Source organism: Oncorhynchus masou, chromosome 20, assembly GCF_036934945.1.
Source record: "Oncorhynchus masou masou isolate Uvic2021 chromosome 20, UVic_Omas_1.1, whole genome shotgun sequence".
In the NCBI taxonomy this organism is placed as follows: Eukaryota; Metazoa; Chordata; class Actinopteri; order Salmoniformes; family Salmonidae; genus Oncorhynchus; species Oncorhynchus masou.
In genome coordinates, this window is record NC_088231.1 from 25,243,857 (window position 1) to 25,266,179 (window position 22,323).

The 22,323-nt window shown below is 50.0% G+C and overlaps 1 long non-coding RNA gene across 1 annotated transcript; it reads right to left on the reverse strand.

The window, feature by feature from the left end:
• Window positions 1–4,256: 4,256 nt before the first annotated feature.
• On the reverse strand, window positions 4,257–21,047 carry LOC135507205 (uncharacterized). The gene is made up of 4 exons (XR_010450620.1): window positions 20,961–21,047; window positions 5,287–5,316; window positions 4,727–5,056; window positions 4,257–4,556 (listed from the first exon to the last, which is right to left on the reverse strand). It is a non-coding gene; the product is annotated as an uncharacterized LOC135507205 (long non-coding RNA).
• Window positions 21,048–22,323: the final 1,276 nt, after the last annotated feature.

The window sequence follows — 22,323 nt, forward strand, 5'->3', positions numbered from 1 at the left end:
TTGATTACATGGCAGTTTAGAGAGCAACATCATAACAATAATCTACTTCATAATCAATATCATAACATTTATAATCAATAACATTATCTCTATACTACTAACAACATAACACTAATCTATATCATAATCAATAACATCATGAGAGGTAAACAGCAACAAACCCCTTCATTAAAAAATGTTTCAAAATACATAGAATGAACAGATGATTATAATAATACATGGACTAATAATGGAAACACTTCAAGATAAAGAATATAAGAGACTAAATAAGATAAAGAATCTAAGAGACACTAAATAAGATAAAGAATCTAAGAGACACTAAATAAAATAAAGAATCTAAGAGACACTAAATAAGATAAAGAATCTAAGAGACACTAAACAAGATAAAGAATCTAAGAGACACTAAATAAGATAAAGAATATAAGAGACTAAATAAGATAAAGAATATAAGACACTAAATAAGATAAATAATCTAAGAGACACTAAATAAGATAAAGAATCTAAGAGACACTAAATAAATAAAGAATCTAAGAGACACTAAATAAAATAAAGAATCTAAGAGACACTAAATAAAATAAAGAATCTAAGAGACACTAAATAAGATAAAGAATCTAAGAGACACTAAATAAAATAAAGAATCTAAGAGACACTAAATAAGATAAAGAATCTAAGAGACACTAAATAAGATAAAGAATCTAAGAGACACTAAATAAGATAAAGAATCTAAGAGACACTAAATAAGATAAAGAATCTAAGAGACACTAAAGAAGATAAAGAATCTAAGAGACACTAAATAAGATAACGAATCTAAGAGACACTAAAGAAGATAAGACCAATACATTCTGGAACATGAAACAGACGTAATTGAGCTACTCTCTTAAAATAATGAAAAACCGATTGTTACCAAAATCCCATTTTTCCCCAAACCCCATGTAACCCCAAACCCCATGTTCCCAAAACCCCATGTTACCCCAAACCCCATGTTACCCAAAACCCCATGTTACCCAAACCCCATGTTACCAAAACACCATTTTACTAAAAAAAAACATGTTACCAAAACCCCATGTTACCCCCATGTTACCAAAACACCATGTTACCCAACCCCATGTTAACCCCATGTTACCCACACCCCATGTTACCCCAATGTTACCAAAACACCATGTTACTGAAAACCCATGTTACCCCAAAACCCATGTTACCTCAAAACAATATGTTCCCCCAAACCCCATGTTCCTCTAAACCCCATGTTACCCCAAAACCCCATGTTACCCAAACCCAATGTTTCCCCAAACCCCATGTTACCCAAAACCCCATGTTACCCAAACCCCATGTTACCCAAACCCCATGTTACCCAAACCCCCTGTTACCCAAAACCCCATGTTACCCAAACAATATGTTCCCCCAAACCCCATGTTCCTCTAAACCCCATGTTACCCCAAACCCCATGTTTCCCCAAACCCCATGTTACCCAAAACCCCGTGTTACCCAAAACCCCATGTTACCCCAAAACACCAAGTTACCCAAACCCCATGTTACCCAGACACCCATGTTACCCAAAACCCCATGTTACCCAAAACCCATGTTACCCAAAACCCATGTTACCCAAACCCCATGTTACCCAAAACCCCATGTTACCCAAAACCCATGTTACCCAAACCCCACGTTACCAAAACCCCATGTTACCCAAAACACCATGTTACCCAAAACCCCATGTTACCCAAAACCCATGTTACCCAAACCCCATGTTACCCAAAACCCCATGTTACCCAAACCCTATGTTTCCAAAACCCCATGTTACCCAAACCCCATGTTTACCCAAACCACCATGTTACCCAAAACCCCATGTTACCCAAAACCATGTTACCCAAACCCCATGTTACCCAAACCCCATGTCACCCAAAACCCATGTTACCCAAACCCCATGTCACCCAAACCCCATGTTACCCAAACCCCATGTTACCCAAAACCCCATGTTACCCAAAACCCCATGTTACCCAAACCCCATGTTACCCAAACCCCATGTTACCCAGAACCCCATGTTTCTCTGGTGGTAAAAACCAAACTAAATGAATAATGGTGGTTGCAGTCACTCCTTTTAGATTTCTTACAAGGTTCTAGAAAGAGAAACTAATTCTGAACTTGTTTATAAAATTAGAACCACTTCAGGTTTGTCACCACATTTTAAACACCAGTCCACTGCTGACCATCGATTTAAAAAACACAACTGACCTAAGATCAGCATGAAGGGTCAGCTTCATTCTACTCCTACTCCGTCCCCTTGGCTGCTCTCTCCTCTCCCGGTCCAGCTTCAGCTCTGGAGCTCAGAGAGACCATCTCCATGTCATTGACATAAAGATCCATGCTGCTCACCCTGTTCACTCTCTTCTGCCTCCTGGTGGGCTAGGGAGACACAGCACCAACAGTCAGACAATTACTCTCTCGTATCTCCATTCTCTCTCCCCCTCACCCTCTCCCTCTAGTTTAAATGACTTGTAACGTCTGAGTAAATGTCTTTACCTTGTAGTACAGGTAGGAGGTGGTGATGGCTGTCAGTAGGATCAGCAGCACTACAACGTGTCTGATGATGAAGGCTGGCAGAGGAGAGGCTGCAAACAGAAACACCTTTGATGAGGGGACTGATCATCATCACATAAATCTGTGGGAAATCTGTCAATGACAAATTTATAAGTCTGGTTCATGTTCAGTTACCTGTGATGGTGAGGGAGAGGAGCTCACTCTCAGAGGAGAAGTTATGAGAGAAAACATAATTCTCATAAACACAGCTGTAGTTCCCTTGGTGGGAGTCATCTGCAGCAGGGAAGAGGAAGGCAGCAGAGTGATTGACAGCTGGCTGGGTCTGGGTTCTGTTGGAGCCGGTGAACGTGAGGAGGAAGGAGCCTCCTGGGTACTGTGGCTGAGTGGAGCAGGTGATGGTGAAGTTGTAGCCCCTGAACATCTCGGGCCCCTGGTGGCCCCTGAAGACCCCTCCCATTGGGTCAGTCAGGAAGATATCAGGCTGGACCAGGAGATCTGTAACAATAAAAGAGAACAAGAAAAACCTCTTCAACTAGTTTCCTATAAATATGACAATAACATCAGCATGTAACAGTGCCAGCCACCCTCCCTCACAGGGCAACATGAGTAGTGGGCCTACAGTCACTGAGACAACATATGTTGATATCAGGCTGAAGCAGGACATCTGGAACAAGAGGAGAGAAAGAAAATGTAGCTCCTCAACTACTTTCCTCGTTTAGATGTGACAATAACATGACATGTGACAGTGGTAGTGAGTAGAGACGTTCACTGAGGTAACACTCAAATACAAAAGCATTCTGGGATATTTAACTTGTATTTGATTCCTACTTGACTGAGGGATCTATTTTGCAAAGCAGACTGACAAGTTAAACAGTCATCATGAGAGGTGCAGAGGAAGTTGTATGAATGAAGGAAATCAGTTGAATATAATTATAATATGTTGATAATTCCTGAGCAGATCACTGTGAGTCCAGGAAGGAGATATAATACCTGGACTAAAGTATGTGGAACTCAGCAGTGAGTTTTACAACAGAGGATTATTCTTACGCTCTACGTGGTTCAACACTCGTTGGTCCGTTCTGTGAGTCTGTGTGGTCTACCACTTCACAGCTGAGCCGTTGTTGCTCCTAGACTTGCCACGTTAAGTCACTGAGATCTTCAGTAAGTCCAATCTACTGGCAATGTTTGTCTATGGAGATTGCTTGGCTGTGTGCTCGATTTTATACACCTGTCACCAACAGGTGTGGCTGAAATAGCCAAAGTCCACTAAAGTCCACATACTTTTGGCCATATAGTGTATCTTGTTTTTACCTGAGCAGATCACGGTGAGTCCAGGATGGAGATCATAACTTCTGGAACATTCCCTCAGTGAAGACTCAGACCCAGAACAGGAAACTCTAATCCCTCTAGTGGTGTTTCCAGGTGGTACTGAAACAGTGGAGCCACAACCCAGCTGTCTACACACTACTGCAGCTACATCCCTCTGGTCCCTGTACTCAGCTCCCACAATCCTCCACTCTCCCTGGTCGTACCACTCCACTCCACCAGCACAGCGACTGCCTCCTCCCACCAGCCTCACATCATCAGGCTCTGAGAAAAGAAAAGAGAGAGACAGTAATCTTACTATTTTCTCACTAAAACACACCTATATTGTCTCTCATATTCTTCACTCCAGGTGAGAAACAATGTTAACTGAGTGACAAACTGTTTCTTACCTGAGCAGGTGAGTCCAACAGCATTACCAGGTAGGCAGGTGTTGTTCTCTCTGTCTGAGGTGTCACAGTCCAGGAGAAGGGACTCTTTGCCTTTACACTGGAACTCTTTATCCCAGGTCTGACCCTCACCTTCTCCATAGAGCCCCCCCTGTAGAGCTGCAGGAGCCCCACAGCCAACATCCCTACAGACTACCTCTGCATCCTGCCGGTCAAAGTCAGCTTCACACACTGAGGCCCAGGACTGATTGGACTTCACCTCCACTCTCCCAGAGCAGAGACCAGCTCCATCCACAAGACGCACAGAGTCTGGAGAAAAAGAGTTGGTCCCATAAACCAATATGACAAACACAGATATAATGTTTAAATACATCTGACGTCTCTCCCTCTATTTAAATGAAATAAAAACACATAAAACATGATACATGGTAATATTGTATAATGTATAAATAAATCTCTCAATATGACCAGTCTCTTACCTGAACAGGTCACATGATGATAATATCCACCACATAAACCAGGTCCTCTTCTGTCACACTGTCTAATAGAAGACTCATCTCCATAGCAACTACTATATAGTGTGACTCCTATTCTTCCATCTTCAATCAGAGGTCCTCTAGATACAGATACAGGATTCCCACAGTCCATCTCTCTACACACAACCTTAACCTCTCTCATGTCCCACAACCACTTCTCTCTTATCATGTCCCACCACACAGAACATAGACCGAACCACTCTCCTCTGTAGAAGACTTCCACTGTCCCAGAACAGGAAGTGGTCCCATCCACCAGTCTGACTGAGAGTTCAGCTGTAAACAGCAGAGAGGAAAACACAGTGGTGAGGACAGATGATGACAGTGATTCTGTTATTCTAACAGCAGTGATGCTTTGTGGTTGACAAGTAATAGTAGTTCCATAAAACACTACTTGTTATTGGGGTTTAGAATGGTTTGTATGGACACATGAATTTCTCCTTGTGGAATAATAAAGTTGACAATATTGAACTGCTAGAATCACTGTAGATTTATACTCTACCTACCTGGTGGACTGACGCTTTGAACCTGGAGATCTGAGGAGAAAGAGAGAGACAGAGGAGAAAGAGACAGAGGAGAAAGAGAGAAACAGAGGAAGAGAGAGACAGAGGAGAAAGAGAGAAAGAGGAGAAAGGGAGGAGTCAGAGGAAGAGAGAGACAAAGGTTAAATGAACATCAACATGACCTTTCATGATGTGATGGGGAAGACAGGCTTATCGTTGGTATGGTGCAACAACACCCATGTGTACATACACCATATATACAAAAGTATGTGGACACCCCTTCAAATTAGTGGATTCTATTTCAGCCACACCCCTTCCTGACAGATGTATAAAATCAAGCACTCAGCCATGCAATCTCCATAGACAAACATTGTCAGTAGAATTGAGTTAATGAACTCCCCCTCTCTTCTCTTCTCCTCTCCTCCTCTCCTCCTCTCCTACCCTCTCCTCGCCCCTCTCCTCCCACCTCTACTCTTCTACACTCTCTTCTTCACCCCCTCTCCTCTTCACCCCCTCTCTTCTCCTCTTCTCCCCTTCTCCTCCTCCTCCCCTCTCCTCCCACCTCCTCCCACCTCTACTCATCTCCCCACTCTCTTCTCCTCTCCTCCCACACCTCCCACCTCTACTCTTTCCACTCTCTTCTCTTCTTCTCCCCCTCCTCCTCCCTTCTCCTCCCACCTCTACTCTACTCCCCTCTCCTCTTCTCACCCCTCTCCTCTTCTCCCCCTCTCCATTTCTCCTCCTTGCTCCAACTCTCTTCTCCTCTTCTCCTCTTCTCCCCCTCTCTTCTCCTCCCTCACTTCTCCTCTTCTTCGCCTCCCTTCCCACCTCTGCTTTTCTCCCCCTCTCCTCCCCTCCCCTCACTTCTCTTCTCCTCCTCCCCCTCTCCTCTCCTCTTCTCCCAGTCTCCCCCCTCCTCTCCTCTTCTTCACCTCCCCTCTCCCTCTCCTCTTCTCCCCCCTCTCCTCTTCTCCCCCTTCTCCCCCTCTCCTCTTCTCCCCTCTCTCCTCTGCTCCCCCTTCTCCCCCCTATCCTCTTCTCCCCCCTCTCCTCCTCTCCCCCTTCTCCCCCTCTCTCTTCATCTTCTCCCCCCTCTATTCTTCTCCCCCTCTCTTCTACTCTTCTTCCCAATTCTACCCCTCCCTCTCATCATCTCACCCCTCTGCTCTTCCCCCCTCTCCTCTTCTCCTCCCTACTTCCCTTTTCTTCTCCTCCCTTCCTTCTCCACTTCTTCCCCTCCCACCTCTACTTTTCTCCCCCTCTCCTCTCCTCCTCTCCCCTCTCTTCTCCTCCTCTTCTCCTCCTCTCTCCTCTCCTCCTCTCCCCTCTCCTCTTCTCCTTTTCTCCCCTCTCCTCTTCTCCCCCTTTCCTCTTCTCCCCTCCCCTCCCCTCTTCTCCTCCCCTCTCCTCTTCTCCTCCCCTCTCCTCTTCTCCCCCTCTCTTCTCCTCCCCTTCCTCTTCTCCCTCCCTCTCATCTCCTCTTCTCCCCCTCTCCTCTTCTCCCCCTCTCTCCTCCTCCCCTCCCCTTTCCTCTTCTCCTCTCTTCGTCTCCCAGTCTCTATTCTCCTCTTCACCTCCCTTTTCTCCCCCTCTACTCTTCTCCCCCTCTCCTCTCCTCTTCTCCCCCTCTCCTCTTCTGACCCTCTATTCTCCTCTACTCATTTACCAGTCTCTCTTCTCCTACCCCTCCCCTATTCTCCCCCTCTCCTCTCCTTTTCTCCCAGTCTCTCTCATCTCCTCTTCTCCCCCTCTCTTCTTCTTCCCCTCCCTCCTCTCCTCTTCTCTCCCTTTCCTCTTCTCCCCCTCTCCTCTCCTCTTCTCCCAATCTCTCTTCTCCCCCTCTCTTCTCCTCTTCTCCCCTTTCTCCTCTCCTCTTCTTCCCCTCCCCTCCCCCTCTCCTCTTCTCCCCCTCTCTTCTCCTCTTCCCCCCCTCTCCTCTTCTCTTCTCCACCTCTCTTCTCCTCTTCTCCCCCTCTCCTCTTCTCTTCTCCCCTCTCTTCTCCACCTCTCTTCTCCTCTTTCCCCCTCTCCTCTTCTTCCCCTCCCCTCCCACCTCTGATCTTCTCCCCCTCTCCTCTCCTCCTCTCCCCTCTCTTCTCCTCCTCTCCCCTCTCTTCTCTTCTTCTCCCCCTCTCTTCTCCTCTTCTCCCCCTCTCCTCTCCTCTTCTCTCCCTCTCTTCTCCTCTTCTCCCCCTCTCTTCTCCTCCCCCCCTCCCCTCCCCCTTTCCTCTTCTCCTCTCTTCGTCTCCCAGTCTCTATTCTCCTCTTCTCCCCCTTTTCTCCCCCTCTCCTCTTCTCCCCCTCTCCTCTCCTCTTCTCCCCCTCTCCTCTCCTCTTCTCTCCCTCTCTTCTCCTCTTCTCCCCCTCTCTTCTCCTCCCCTTCCCTCCCCCTTTCCTCTTCTCCTCTCTTCGTCTCCCAGTCTCTATTCTCCTCTTCACCCCCCTTTTCTCCCCCTCTCCTCTTCTCCCCCTCTCTTCTCCTCTTCTCTCCCTTTCCTCTTCTCCCCTTCTCCTCTCCTCTTCTCCTCTTCTCCCAATCTCTCTTCTCCCCCTCTCCTCTCATCCTCTCCCCTCTCTTCTCCTCCTCTCCGCCTCTCCCCTCCTATTCTCCCCCTCTCTTCTCCTCTTCTTCCCCCTTCTCCCCTCTCCTTTTTCCCCCTCCTTTCCTCTTCTTCCTCCTCCTCTCCTGTTCTCCCCCCTCTACTCTTCTCCCTTTCTCCCACTCTCCTATCTCCTCTCTCCTCATATCTTCCCCCTCATCTCCCCCTCTCCTCTTCTCCCCCCTCTTATCCCCCTCTGCCTTTCTCCCCCTCTCTTCTCCTCTTCTCCCCTCTCCTTCTCTTCCCGCACACTCATCATCTCCCCCTCTCCTCTTCTCCCCCCTCTTATCCCCCTCTGGCTTTCTCCCCCTCCCCTCTCCTCTTCTCCCCCCTCTTCTCATCATCTCCCCCCTCTCCTCTTCCCTTTCTCCTCTTCTCCCCTCTCCTCTCTTCTCCTCTTCTCCCCCTCTCCTCTCTTCTCCTCTCCTCCCCCCCTCCTCTCTTCTCCTCTTCCTCCCCTCTCCCTCTCTCTCCTCTTCTCCCCTGTCCTCTCTTCTCCTCTCCTCCCCCCCCTCCTCTCTCTCCTCTTCTCCCCCTCTCCTCTCTTCTCCTCTCCTCCCCCTCTCCTCTCTTCTCCTCTTCTCCCCTCTCCTCTCTTCTCCTCTTCTCCCCCTCTCTTCTCCTCCTCTCCTCTCTTCTCCTCTTCTCCCCCTCTCTTCTCCTCTTCTCCTTCTCTCCTCTCCTCTCTTCTCCTCTACTCCCCCTCGCTTCTCCTCTCCTCCCCGTCTCCTCTCCTCTACTCCCCCTCGCTTCTCCTCTCCTCTCTTCTCCTCTACCCCCCCCCACTTCTCATTTAACATTTACATTTAAGTCATTTGGCAGACGCTCTTATCCAGAGCGACTTACAAATTGGTGAATTCACCTTATGACATCCAGTGGAACAGCCACTTTACAATAGTGCATCTAAATCATTTAAGGGGGGGTGAGAAGGATTACTTTATCCTATCCTAGGTATTCCTTAAAGAGGTGGGGTTTCAGGTGTCTCCGGAAGGTGGTGATTGACTCCGCTGTCCTGGCGTCGTGAGGGAGTTTGTTCCACCATTGGGGGGCCAGAGCAGCGAACAGTTTTGACTGGGCTGAGCGGGAACTGTACTTCCTCAGTGGTAGGGAGGCGAGCAGGCCAGAGGTGGATGAACGCAGTGCCCTTGTTTGGGTGAAGGGCCTGATAAGAGCCTGGAGGTACTGCGGTGCCGTTCCCCTCACAGCTCCGTAGGCAAGCACCATGGTCTTGTAGCGGATGCGAGCTTCAACTGGAAGCCAGTGGAGAGAGCGGAGGAGCGGGGTGACGTGAGAGAACTTGGGAAGGTTGAACACCAGACGGGCTGCGAAGTTCTGGATGAGTTGTAGGGGTTTAATGGCACAGGCAGGGAGCCCAGCCAACATCGAGTTGCAGTAATCCAGACGGGAGATGACAAGTGCCTGGATTAGGACCTGCGCCGCTTCCTGTGTGAGGCAGGGTCGTACTCTGCGGATGTTGTAGAGCATGAACCTACAGGAACGGGCCACCGCCTTGATGTTAGTTGAGAACGACAGGGTGTTGTCCAGGATCACGCCAAGGTTCTTAGCGCTCTGGGAGGAGGACACAATGGAGTTGTCAACCGTGATGGCGAGATCATGGAACGGGCAGTCCTTCCCCGGGAGGAAGAGCAGCTCCGTCTTGCCGAGGTTCAGCTTGAGGTGGTGATCCGTCATCCACACTGATATGTCTGCCAGACATGCAGAGATGCGATTCGCCACCTGGTCATCAGAAGGGGGAAAGGAGAAGATTAATTGTGTGTCGTCTGCATAGCAATGATAGGAGAGACCATGTGAGGTTATGACAGAGCCAAGTGACTTGGTGTATAGCGAGAATAGGAGAGGGCCTAGAACAGAGCCCTGGGGGACACCAGTGGTGAGAGCGCGTGGCGAGGAGACAGATTCTCGCCACGCCACCTGGTAGGAGCGACCTGTCAGGTAGGACGCAATCCAAGTGTGGGCCGCGCCGGAGATGCCCAACTCGGAGAGGGTGGAGAGGAGGATCTGATGGTTCCCAGTATCGAAGGCAGCCGATAGGTCTAGAAGGATGAGAGCAGAGGAGAGAGAGTTAGCTTTAGCAGTGTGGAGCGCCTCCGTGATACAGAGAAGAGCAGTCTCAGTTGAATGACTAGTCTTGAAACCTGACTGATTTGGATCAAGAAGGTTATTCTGAGAGAGATAGCGGGAGAGCTGGCCAAGGACGGCACGTTCAAGAGTTTTGGAGAGAAAAGAAAGAAGGGATACTGGTCTGTAGTTGTTGACATCGGAGGGATCAAGTGTAGGTTTTTTCAGAAGGGGTGCAACTCTCGCTCTCTTGAAGACGGAAGGGACGTAGCCAGCAGTCAGGGATGAGTTGATGAGCGAGGTGAGGTAAGGGAGAAGGTCTCCGGAAATGGTCTGGAGAAGAGAGGAGGGGATAGGGTCAAGCGGGCAGGTTGTTGGGCGGCCGGCCGTCACAAGAAGCGAGATTTCATCTGGAGAGAGAGGGGAGAAAGAGATCAGAGCACAGGGTAGGGCAGTGTGAGCAGAACCAGCGGTGTCGTTTGACTTAGCAAACGAGGATCGGATGTCGTCGACCTTCTTTTCAAAATGGTTGACGAAGTCATCTGCAGAGAGGGAGGGGGGGATTCAGGAGGGAGGAGAAGGTGGCAAAGAGCTTCCTAGGGTTAGAGGCAGATGCTTGGAATTTAGAGTGGTAGAAAGTGGCTTTAGCAGCAGAGACAGAGGAGGAAAATGTAGAGAGGAGGGAGTGAAAGGATGCCAGGTCCGCAGGGAGGCGAGTTTTCCTCCATTTCCGCTCGGCTGCCCGGAGCCCTGTTCTCCTCTCCTCTCCTTCTCCTCTCCATTTCATTCTGTACTCCAACATCTGCCTGGTATTCAAGATAACACATAACATTGCAGCACCAAATTTGTTTTCATCAACCTCAGACTTAAATATCAGTGTTCCAAGAACCTCCACCAGGGGAACTGTAGAATCCTCAAACGGTCCACCACCTTCTCCCAAACTGCCTTCTCACACAAACCAATAAAGACATGGAATGGTCTCACCTCAACATGGATCTAATCCAATCAGACGTGTCTCACCTCAACATGGATCTAGTCCAATCAGATGTGTCTCACCTCAACATGGATCTAGTCCAATCAGACGTGTCTCACCTCAACATGGATCTAGTCCAATTAGACGTGTCTCACCTCAACATGGATCTAGTCCAATAAGACGTGTCTCACCTCAACATGGATCTAGTCCAATTAGACGTGTCTCACCTCAACATGGATCTAGTCCAATTAGACGTGTCTCACCTCAACATGGATCTAGTCCAATTAGACGTGTCTCACCTCAACATGGATCTAGTCCAATCAGACGTGTCTCACCTCAACATGGATCTCGTCCAATTAGACGTGTCTCACCTCACCATGGATCTAGTCCAATTAGACGTGTCTCACCTCAACATGGATCTAGTCCAATCAGATGTCTCTCACCTCAACTTGGATCTAGTCCAATTAGACGTGTCTCACCTCACAATGGATCTAGTCCAATCAGACGTGTCTCACCTCAACATGGATCTAGTCCAATCAGACGTGTCTCACCTCAACATGGATCTAGTCCAATCAGACATGTCTCACCTCAACATGGATCTAGTCCAATCAGATGTGTTCACACTAATATTGATCTAATAGGCAACAGTGATTTTATTAATGTCACAGAATAAACACTAAAAAACACATTACATTTTAATAGTTGTAATAACTTAGCTCTGTACACTATTCTGATTAGATGCTATTTAATGCTGTGTTTGGACACAGGTTTCTATAGGAACACTAAGACACCTGGACCACATATTGAGATGTGCCTTTAGGTAAGTAAATCAGCTGTTACATAAGGTGACAGTTGTAGGTGTCATGACTTCCACCGAAGTCGGTCCCTGTCCTTGTTCTGGCGGTGAAGAAGGATGGCGGTCTGCGCCCGTGCATTGACTATCGAGGTATCAACCAAGTCACTGTGAGGTACAGCTACCTGCTGCCTCTCATATCCAGTGCGATAGAGTCAATGCACAGGGCTTCTTCACAAAATTGGATCTCAGGAGCGCTTACAACCTGGTGCGTATCCGGGAGGGGGACGAGTGGAAGACGTCATTTAGTACCACCTCAGGGCACTATGAGTTCCTTGTCATGCCGTACGGGTTGATGTCTTCCAGACCTTTGTAGACAAGATTTTCCGGGACCTGCAGGGGCAGGGTGTAGTAGTGTATATATCGACCACATTCTGATATACTCCGCTACACGCGCCAAAGTGTGTGTCCCTGATGCTCAAGGTACTTGGTCGACTGTTGGAGCCTGACCTGTACGTCAAGGCTGAGAAATGTCTGTTCTTCCAACAGTCCGTCTCCTTCCTAGGGTACCGCATTTCAGCTTCAGGGGTGGAGATGGAGAGTGACTGCATTTCAGCTTCAGGGGTGGAGATGGAGAGTGACTGCATTTCAGCTTCAGGGGTGGAGATGGAGAGTGACTGCATTTCAGCTTCAGGGGTGGAGATGGAGAGTGACTGCATTTCAGCTTCAGGGGTGGTGATGGAGAGTGACTGCATTTCCACTTCAGGGGTGGAGATGGAGAGTGACTGCATTTCAGCTTCAGGGATGGAGATGGAGAGTGACTGCATTTCAGCTTCAGGGGTGGAGATGGAGAGTGACCGCATTTCAGCTTCAGGGGTGGAGATGGAGAGTGACTGCATTTCAGCTTCAGTGGTGGAGATGGAGAGTGACTGCATTTCCACTTCAGTGGTGGAGATGGAGAGTGACTGCATTTCAGCTTCAGGGGTGGAGATGGAGAGTGACTGCATTTCCACTTCAGGGGTGGAGATGGAGAGTGACTGCATTTCAGCTTCAGGGATGGAGATGGAGAGTGACTGCATTTCAGCTTCAGGGGTGGAGATGGAGAGTGACTGCATTTCCACTTCAGGGGTGGAGATGGAGAGTGACTGCATTTCAGCTTCAGGGATGGAGTTGGAGAGTGACTGCATTTCAGCTTCAGTGGTGGAGATGGAGAGTGACTGCATTTCAGCTTCAGGGGTGGAGATGAAGAGTGACTGCATTTCCACTTCAGGGGTGGAGATGGAGAGTGACTGCATTTCAGCTTCAGGGATGGAGATGGAGAGTGACTGCATTTCAGCTTCAGGGGTGGAGATGGAGAGTGACTGCATTTCAGCCGTGTGTAATTGGCCGACTCCCACCACAGTAAAGGAGGTGCAGCGGCTTTGGTCAGGAAGCCAACTACTACCGGAGGTTTATCCAGGGCTTTGGTCAGGTAGCCAACTACTACCGGAGGTTTATCCAGGGCTTTGGTCAGGTAGCCAACTACTACCGGAGGTTTATCCAGGGCTTTGGTCAGGTAGCCAACTACTACCGGAGGTTTATCCAGGGCTTTGGTCAGGTAGCCAACTACTACCGGAGGTTTATCCAGGGCTTTGGTCAGGTAGCGACTCCCAATACCTCACTGCTGAAGGGGGGACCAGTGGACGGCTGAGGCGGACAGGGCTTTTGGTCACCTGAGGGCTCTGTTTACCTCGGCTCCCGTGCTGGCTCATCCGGATCTGGGATAGGAGCCGTGCTCTCTCAGCGCTCGGGTACGCCACTAAAGCTCCGCCCTTGCTTTCTTTTCGAAGAAGCTCAGCCCGGCGGAGCGAAACTATGATGTGGGGGATCGGGAGCTGTTGGCTGTTGTCAAGGCTCTGAAGGCGTGGAGACTTTGGCTTGAGGGGGCTAAGCGGCAGGGTAGCCTAGTGGTTAGAGCGTTGGACTAGTAACCGGAAGATTGCGAGTTCAAACCCCCGAGCTGACAAGGTACAAATCTGTCGTTCTGCCCCTGAACAGGCAGTTAACCCACTGTTCCCAGGCCGTCATTGAAAATAAGAATTTGTTCTTAACTGACTTGCCTGGTTAAATAAAGGTAAAATAAAAAAATAAAAATAAAAACACCCTATTCTCATCTGGACTGACCACCGCAATCTGGAGTACATCCGGGCAGCGAGGAGACTGAACCCTCGCCAGGCAAGGTGGAGACTGAACCCTCGCCAGGCAAGGTGGAGACTGAACCCTCGCCAGGCAAGGTGGAGACTGAACCCTCGCCAGGCAAGGTGGGCCATGTTTTTTGTACCCGTTTTGTTTTCACTGTCCTACAGACCAGGTTCCCAGAACGCTAAGGCAGACGCACTGTCCTACAGACCAGTTTCCCAGAACGCTAAGGCAGACACACTGTCCTACAGACCAGGTTCCCAGAACGCGAAGGCAGACGCACTGTCCCGGATGTATGACACAGAGGAGCGGTCCATAGATCACACTCCCGAAATTCCGGCCTCTTGCCTGGTGGCACCGGTAGTGTGGGAGCTGGATGCGGACATCGAGCGGCGTTACGTACAGAGCCCACTGACCTCCACCTGCCCAGAGGGACGTTACAGCCCTTACCCATTCAACAATGTCCGTGGTCGCTCCTGTCTGTGGATTTCCTCAAGGATCTTCCTCCCTCACGATCCTGGTCGTTGTGGATCAGTTCTCTAAGTCCTGCCGTCTCCTTCCTTTTCCCAGTCTCCAAACGGCCCTACAGACTGAGGAGGCCCTGCTTACACACGTCTTCCGGCACTATGGGGTGCCAGAGGTTATAGTGTCTGATCGAGGTCACCAGTTCACGTCAAGGTTCTGGAGGGCGTTTATGGAACGTCTGGGGTCTCGGTCAGCCTTACCTCTGGTTTTCACCTCCGCCACCGCAGTGAGGCCCTGGTCTGGCTCTCGACCCGAAACCTTCCCCTCCGCCTGCCCTGCCAGAAGCTGGGCCCGCGGTTTGTGGGGCCATTCAAAGTCCTGAGGAGACTGAACGAGGTTTGCTTCAGGTTACAGCTTCCCCTCGATTACCGTATTAACCCCTCGTTCCATGTGTCTCTCCTCAGGCCGGTGGTGGCTGGTCCACTCCATGAGTCTGAGGTGCAGGTGGTTCCTCCACCCCCTCTGGACATCGAGGGGGCCCGGCGTATGCTGTTTGAGCCATAATGGACTCGAGGCATCGGGCGAAAGGCCTTCAGTACCTCGTGGAGTGGGTACGGTCCGGAAGAGAGATGCTGGGTGCCGGAGGAGGACGTTTCGGACCCTTCATTGTTACTGTGGGAGTTCCACCGTCTCCATCCGGATCGCCCTGCGCGCCAAGGGGGGTTACTGTTACAACTTCCACAGAAGTCAGTCCCGCTCCTAGTTCGGGCAGCGTTCGGCGGTCGACGTCATCGGCCTTCTAGCCATCGCCGATCCACTTTTCATTTTCCATTTGTTTTTGTCTTTGTTTTACACGCCTGGTTCCAATTCCAAATGACAGGTTCATTATTTAACCCTCTGTTTTCCCCATGGTTTTTGTGCGGGATTGTTTTATGTATGTTTGGTCTGTTACTGTGGGCTCTGTATTTACGACACGTTATTGGAATATTTGAGTAAGTTACATGTGTTACTCATCTCTACTGTCCTGACTCCTCTGCACCAGCTACCCAGACCATTACAGTAGGACTGTGAACAAAGTAGCTGAATTGTCAAAGCCTGAGGTCACCCAAAGACAAGTAATCCAGAACTTTCTCTGGTAAAGATTTACAAATCTACCACTTTCATATAAACCCCTCGATACACAGCAGAACATCTACAATGAATCCATCCACCAAACATCCTGATTTGTTTTAATGAACACTTTTTATGAAACTAAAATAACCTTCAACTACAGTATATATGAAGGGATTATTGTCATTGTTACATTATATAGGCTTCAGGAAGTTATATTCTTCCATTGTAAATAACAGGTTCTCCCTCCATCTACAATCATCAGGTCTGCTTGCAGAGGAACAGAATGTCTTGGAAAGCCAGACCTTCCATTACTATTTATCAAGCATACACACTCACACTCTTTCAAACATTATTATTTGAGAAAGTTATTAGGGGTAGTAACTAGCATAACTTATTTGACTATTTCTTTCACACACACCTCATTGGCTAGGTTAGCTAGCAAGCTGTCATTAATTTCCATCACTAATTAATATCCAGAAACAAGTCTTCAATGTCTATAACCACATAAAAACAAGAGACCAGCACTGAAATACCAAGAGATGAACATAGAGAAAAGTCCCTTCATCCAGCTGGTCCTGAAGCTTAGTTCACAAACCACTACTAACCCAACAAAGCCTCAGGACAGAACTCAGACAGTCTGGCCCAAACAAATTATAACCAAACATACATAAACGATGGCAAACTATCTGACCACTGTGACTGAGAAAAAAAACTGAGAAAAAAATTGACAATTTACAGACTCAGTGAGCATAGCCTTGCTATTGAGAGAGGTAGGCAGAGAGAAGACAGGCTATGTGCCCACTGCCCACAAAATGAGTGGGATACTGAGCTGCACTTCCTAACCTCCTGCCAAATGTACAACGATAAAAGAGACACATATTTCCCTCAGATTACAAAGACCCCAAAATAATTTGAAAACAAATATAATATTGTTATCTGTTAGGTAAAATACCACAGTGTGCAATCATGTCAGCAGAATGTGTGACCTGTTGTGATGAGAACAGGGTAACCATTGGAGAACAAACACCACAGTAAATAAAACTTAGTGGAGCCAGATGGCTGAGAGGGCCCTAGTGGAGCCAGCTGGTTGAGAGGGCCCTAGTGGCCAGCTGGTTGAGAGGGCCCTAGTGGAGCCAGATGACTGAGAGGGCTCTAGTGGAGCCAGCTGGTTGAGAGGGCCCTAGTGGAGCCGGCTGGTTGAGAGGGCCCTAGTGGAGCCAGCTGGTTGAGAGGGCCCTAGTGGAGCCGGCTGGATGAGAGGGCCCTAGTTGAGCCAGCTGGTTGAGAGGGCCCTAGTGGAGCCGGCTGGTTGAGAGGGCCCTAGTGGAGCCAGATGGCTAAGAGGGCCCTAGTGGAGCCGGCTGTTTGAGAGGAGCCTAGTGGAGCCAGCTGGTTGAGAGGGCCCTAGTGGAGCCAGATGACTGAGAGGGCTCTAGTGGAGCCAGCTGGCTGAGAGGGCCCTAGTGGAGCCGGCTGGTTGAGAGGGCCCAAGTGTAGCCAGCTGGTTGAGAGGGCCCTAGTGGAGCTAGATGACTGAGAGGGCCTTAGTGGAGTCGGCTGGTTGACAGGGCCCTACTCGAGCCAGCTGGCTGAGAGTACTCTAGTGGAGCCGGCTGGTTGGGAGGGCCCTAGTGGAGCCAGCTGGTTGAGGGGGCCCTAGTGAAGCCAGATGACTGAGAGGGCCTTAGTGGAGCCGGCTGTTTGAGAGGGCCTTAGTGGAGCCGGCTGACTGAGAGGAACTTAGTGGAGCCAGCTGGTTTAAAGGGCCCTAGTGGATCCGGCTGACTGAGAGGGCCTTAGTGGAGCCAGCTGGTTTAGAGGGCCTTAGTGGATCCGGCTGACTGAGAGGGCCTTAGTGGAGCCGGGTGACTGAGAGGGCCTTAGTGGAGCAGGGTGACTGAGAGGGCCCTAGTGGAGCCAGGTGACTGAGAGGGCCCTAGTGGAGCAGGGTGACTGAGAGGGCCCTAGTGGAGCCAGCTGGTTGAGAGGGCCCTAGTGGAGCCAGCTGGTTGAGAGGGCACCAGTGTAGCCAGCTGGTTGAGAGGGCCCTATTGGAGCTGGCTTGTTGAGAGGGCCTTAGTGGAGCCGGGTGACTGAGAGGGCCCTAGTGGAGCCAGCTGGTTGAGAGGGCCCTAGTGCAGCCAGGTGACTGAGAGGGCCCTTGTGGAGCCAGCTGGTTGAGAGGGCCCTAGTGGAGCCAGCTGGTTGAGAGGGCCCTAGTGGAGCCAGCTGGTTGAGAGGGCCCTAGTGGAGCCAGCTGGTTGAGAGGGCACCAGTGTAGCCAGCTGGTTGAGAGGGCCCTATTGGAGCTGGCTTGTTGAGAGGGCCTTAGTGGAGCCGGGTGACTGAGAGGGCCCTAGTGGAGCCAGCTGGTTGAGAGGGCCCTAGTGCAGCCAGGTGACTGAGAGGGCCCTTGTGGAGCCAGCTGGTTGAGAGGGCCCTAGTGGAGCCAGCTGGTTGAGAGGGCCCTAGTGGAGCCAGCTGGTTGAGAGGGCCCTAGTGGAGCCAGCTGGTTGAGAGGGCCATAGTGGAGCCGGGTGACTGAGAGGGCCTTAGTGGAGCCGGCTGACTGAGAGGGCCTTAGTGGAGCCGGGTGACTGAGAGGGCCCTAGTGGAGCCAGCTGGTTGAGAGGGCCCTAGTGGAGCCGGGTGACTGAGAGGGCCCTAGTGGAGCCAGCTGGTTGAGAGGGCCCTAGTGGAGCCAGCTGGTTGAGAGGGCCTTAGTGGAGCCGGGTGACTGAGAGGGCCCTAGTGGAGCCAGCTGGTTGAGAGGGCCCTAGTGGAGCCAGCTGGTTGAGAGGGCACCAGTGTAGCCAGCTGGTTGAGAGGGCCCTATTGGAGCTGGCTTGTTGAAAGGACCTTAGTGGAGCTGGCTTGTTGAGAGAGCCTTAGTGGAGCCGGCTGACTGTGAGGGCCTTAGTGGAGCCGGCTGACTGTGAGGGCCTTAGTGGAGCCAGCTGGTTGAGAGGGCCTTAGTGGAGCCAGCTGACTGAGAGGGCCTAGGTGAAGCCAGCTGACTGAGAGGGCCTTTGTGGAGCCAGCTGATTGAGAGGGCCTTAATGGATCCAGCTGGTTGAGAGGGCCTTAATGGATCCAGCTGGTTGAGAGGGCCCTAGTGGAGCCAGCTGGTTGAGAGGGCCCTAGTGGAGCCAGCTGGTTGAGAGGGCCCTAGTGGAGCCAGCTGGTTGAGAGGGCACCAGTGTAGCCAGCTGGTTGAGAGGGCCCTATTGGAGCTGGCTTGTTGAGAGGGCCCTAGTGCAGCCAGGTGACTGAGAGGGCCTTAGTGGAGCCGGGTGACTGAGAGGGCCCTTGTGGAGCCAGCTGGTTGAGAGGGCCCTAGTGGAGCCAGCTGGTTGAGAGGGCACTAGTGGAGCCAGCTGGTTGAGAGGGCACCAGTGGAGCCAGCTGGTTGAGAGGGCACCAGTGTAGCCAGCTGGTTGAGAGGGCCCTATTGGAGCTGGCTTGTTGAAAGGACCTTAGTGGAGCCAGCTGACTGTGAGGGCCTTAGTGGAGCCGGGTGACTGAGAGGGCCTTAGTGGAGCCAGCTGATTGAGAGGGCCTTAATGGATCCAGCTGGTTGAGAGGGCCTTAATGGATCCAGCTGGTTGAGAGGGCCCTAGTGGAGCCAGCTGGTTGAAAGGGCCCGATAAGAGCCAGCTGGTTGAGAGGGCCCTAGTGGAGCCAGCTGGTTGAGAGGGCCCTAGTGGAGCCAGCTGGTTGAGAGGGCACCAGTGGAGCCAGCTGGTTGAGAGGGCACCAGTGTAGCCAGCTGGTTGAGAGGGCCCTATTGCAGCCAGGTGACTGAGAGGGCCCTAGTGGAGCCAGCTGGTTGAGAGGGCCCTAGTGGAGCCAGCTGGTTGAGAGGGCCCAAGTGGAGCCAGCTGGTTGAGAGGGCACCAGTGTAGCCAGCTGGTTGAGAGGGCCCTATTGGAGCTGGCTTGTTGAGAGGGCCTTAATGGAGCCGGGTGACTGAGAGGGCCCTAGTGGAGCCAGCTGGTTGAGAGGGCCCTAGTGGAGCCATCTGGTTGAGAGGGCACCAGTGTAGCCAGCTGGTTGAGAGGGCCCTATTGCAGCCAGGTGACTGAGAGGGCCCTAGTGGAGCCAGCTGGGTGAGAGGGCCTTAGTGGAGCCGGGTGACTGAGAGGGCCCTAGTGGAGCCAGCTGGTTTAGAGGGCCCTAGTGGAGCCAGCTGGTTGAGAGGGCCCTATTGGAGCTGGCTTGTTGAAAGGGCCTTAGTGGAGCTGGCTTGTTGAGAGAGCCTTAGTGGAGCCGGCTGACTGTGAGGGCCTTAGTGGAGCCGGCTGACTGTGAGTGCCTTAGTGGAGCCAGCTGACTGAGAGGGCCTAGGTGAAGCCAGCTGACTGAGAGGGCCTTAGTTGAGCCAGCTGGTTGAGAGGGCCTTAATGGATCCAGCTGGTTGAGAGGGCCTTAATGGATCCAGCTGGTTGAGAGTGCCCTAGTGGAGCAGGCTGGTTGAAAGAGCCCTAGTGGAGCCAGCTGGTTGAAAGGGCCCGACAAGAGCCAGCTGGTTGAGAGGACCCTAGTGGAGCCAGCTGGTTGAGAGGGCCCTAGTGGAGCCAGCTGGTTGAGAGGGCACCAGTGGAGCCAGCTGGTTGAGAGGGCACCAGTGTAGCCAGCTGGTTGAGAGGGCCCTATTGGAGCTGGCTTGTTGAAAGGGCCTTAGTGGAGCTGGCTTGTTGAGAGAGCCTTAGTGGAGCCAGCTGACTGTGAGGGCCTTAGTGGAGCCAGCTGACTGAGAGGGCCTTAGTGGATCCAGCTGGCTGAGAAGGTCTTAGTGTTGCCCTTACTTGATACTTTCTCTCTCCTCCTCAAATATCCCCTCCCCTTCTCTCTCCCCTCCCTTTCTCTCTCATTCTCTCTCCTCCACAAATCTCTCTCCCCTTCACCTCTCCACCCTCCCCTTCTCTCTCCCCTACCCTCCTCTGTCCCCTCCCCTCCTCTGTCCCCTCCCCTTCTCTCTCCTCTGTTCACCCCATTCCTCCCCTCTCTCTCACGCTGCTCATCTCTCTTTTTCTCTCTCGCTCATGTTCTCTCTCTCTCTCATAGTGTTGGACCTGTTGATCTTGACTCAGCTCATAGACCTCTAGCATCTACACCCCTCCCTTCTCCTACTCTAACATAACACCAATATAATATATAATACATTGTATATACTCTCATTCATTTACATTGAGACAGATACAATCAATCATTGACACACTGAATATACAACAGTCAGATGCAGGACACCATCACAACTTAACTGACATTAGTGCCTGTCCCCAGATGGACAGTTAGACTACAGTAAAGTATATTTACAGGTGATCACATCATTGTCCTGCTTTGAGACAGATGTTTACTGTCTGCTTCCAGTTGTATGTTATTTTACTAACCCTGCAAATTATAATATATCTTACAATATTAAATCATATCTCAGTAACTGTCACAAGTGTATATCACTATAACAGCATCCTACCTGTGCTCCAGAATAGGATCATGAAAATCACTGCAGGTATCATATCTGTCTCTAACTGGGGCTCCACTGAGCGAAACAAGTCTACTGTCATGAAGAGAGGACTGAAGAGTGAGAAATACTGCTAGACTATATGACTTCTATCTCATCTCTTCCTTACTTCTATGACGTGACAAACCTTTAAGCAGATAAGATCAGTGGTTAAACCCACCAACCTACAGGAAACACTGACATTAGAAAAACTCCACAGGAAACTGCTGGCAGAGCAGCAAAGTTACACATAGTTGTGCTATAACATCACAAGTTCACAGCTGATTATATACATGTTTTCACTCTCTCGTGGTATGATCACCTATGTCAATGTGTGTGTGTATCAATAAGCTGAGGTTACCTTATAAAGTAACTTGGTACAGTAGCTTCTCTGAATTCATTAGCATTGTCCACTGTCACACAATACCAACATGTCAAAACCAGACAGTGGTTACTTCTCTTTATCTAGTTTCAGTCTAAACCAGACCCAGCCTGCAAGCCCACTCTCACATCCGCCAGGGCCTAACCACAAAGACTAATATAGACTCAGACCCAGCCTGCAAGAACACTCTTACATCAGCCAGGGCCGAACCACAAAGACTAATATAGATGCTTGTACAACGTATAGTGGCAGAGTTTTAGACACATAGAAACAGTATCTATTATAAGGCCTGCAGCAAAACAGATGAATCTTCAAGTCCCCTTAATCACTAATGGGGAGGGTCTTTGGGCCCCACCCTCTACAATGACATTAACACTTGGTAGACTATATAACTTAAACATCCATGGTGGTGATATTAACACTTTGTAGACTATATAACTTAAACATATTGGTTGTTCCTGTTGGGTAGCAACTTCACCAGCTTGTTGTTGTTGTTTTTCTGAAGCATCTTGTGTGATGTTGGTCTTGAGGGGAGAAGGTGAGAGAAGATGGATTCTACTCTAGATACAGTACAGTTACAGTACATTACTATATACAGCACATTACTATATACAGTACAGTTACAGTACATTACTATATACAGTACATTACTATATACAGTACAGTTACAGTACATTACTATATACAGTACAGTTACAGTAAATTAATATATACAGTACAGTTACAGTACATTACTATATACAGTACAGTTACAGTACATTACTATATACAGTACAGTTACAGTACATTACTATATACAGTACATTACTATATACAGTACAGTTACAGTACATTACTATATACAGTACATTACTATATACAGTACATTACTATATACAGTACAGTTACAGTACATTGCTATATACAGTACATTACTATATACAGTACAGTTACAGTACATTACTATATACAGTA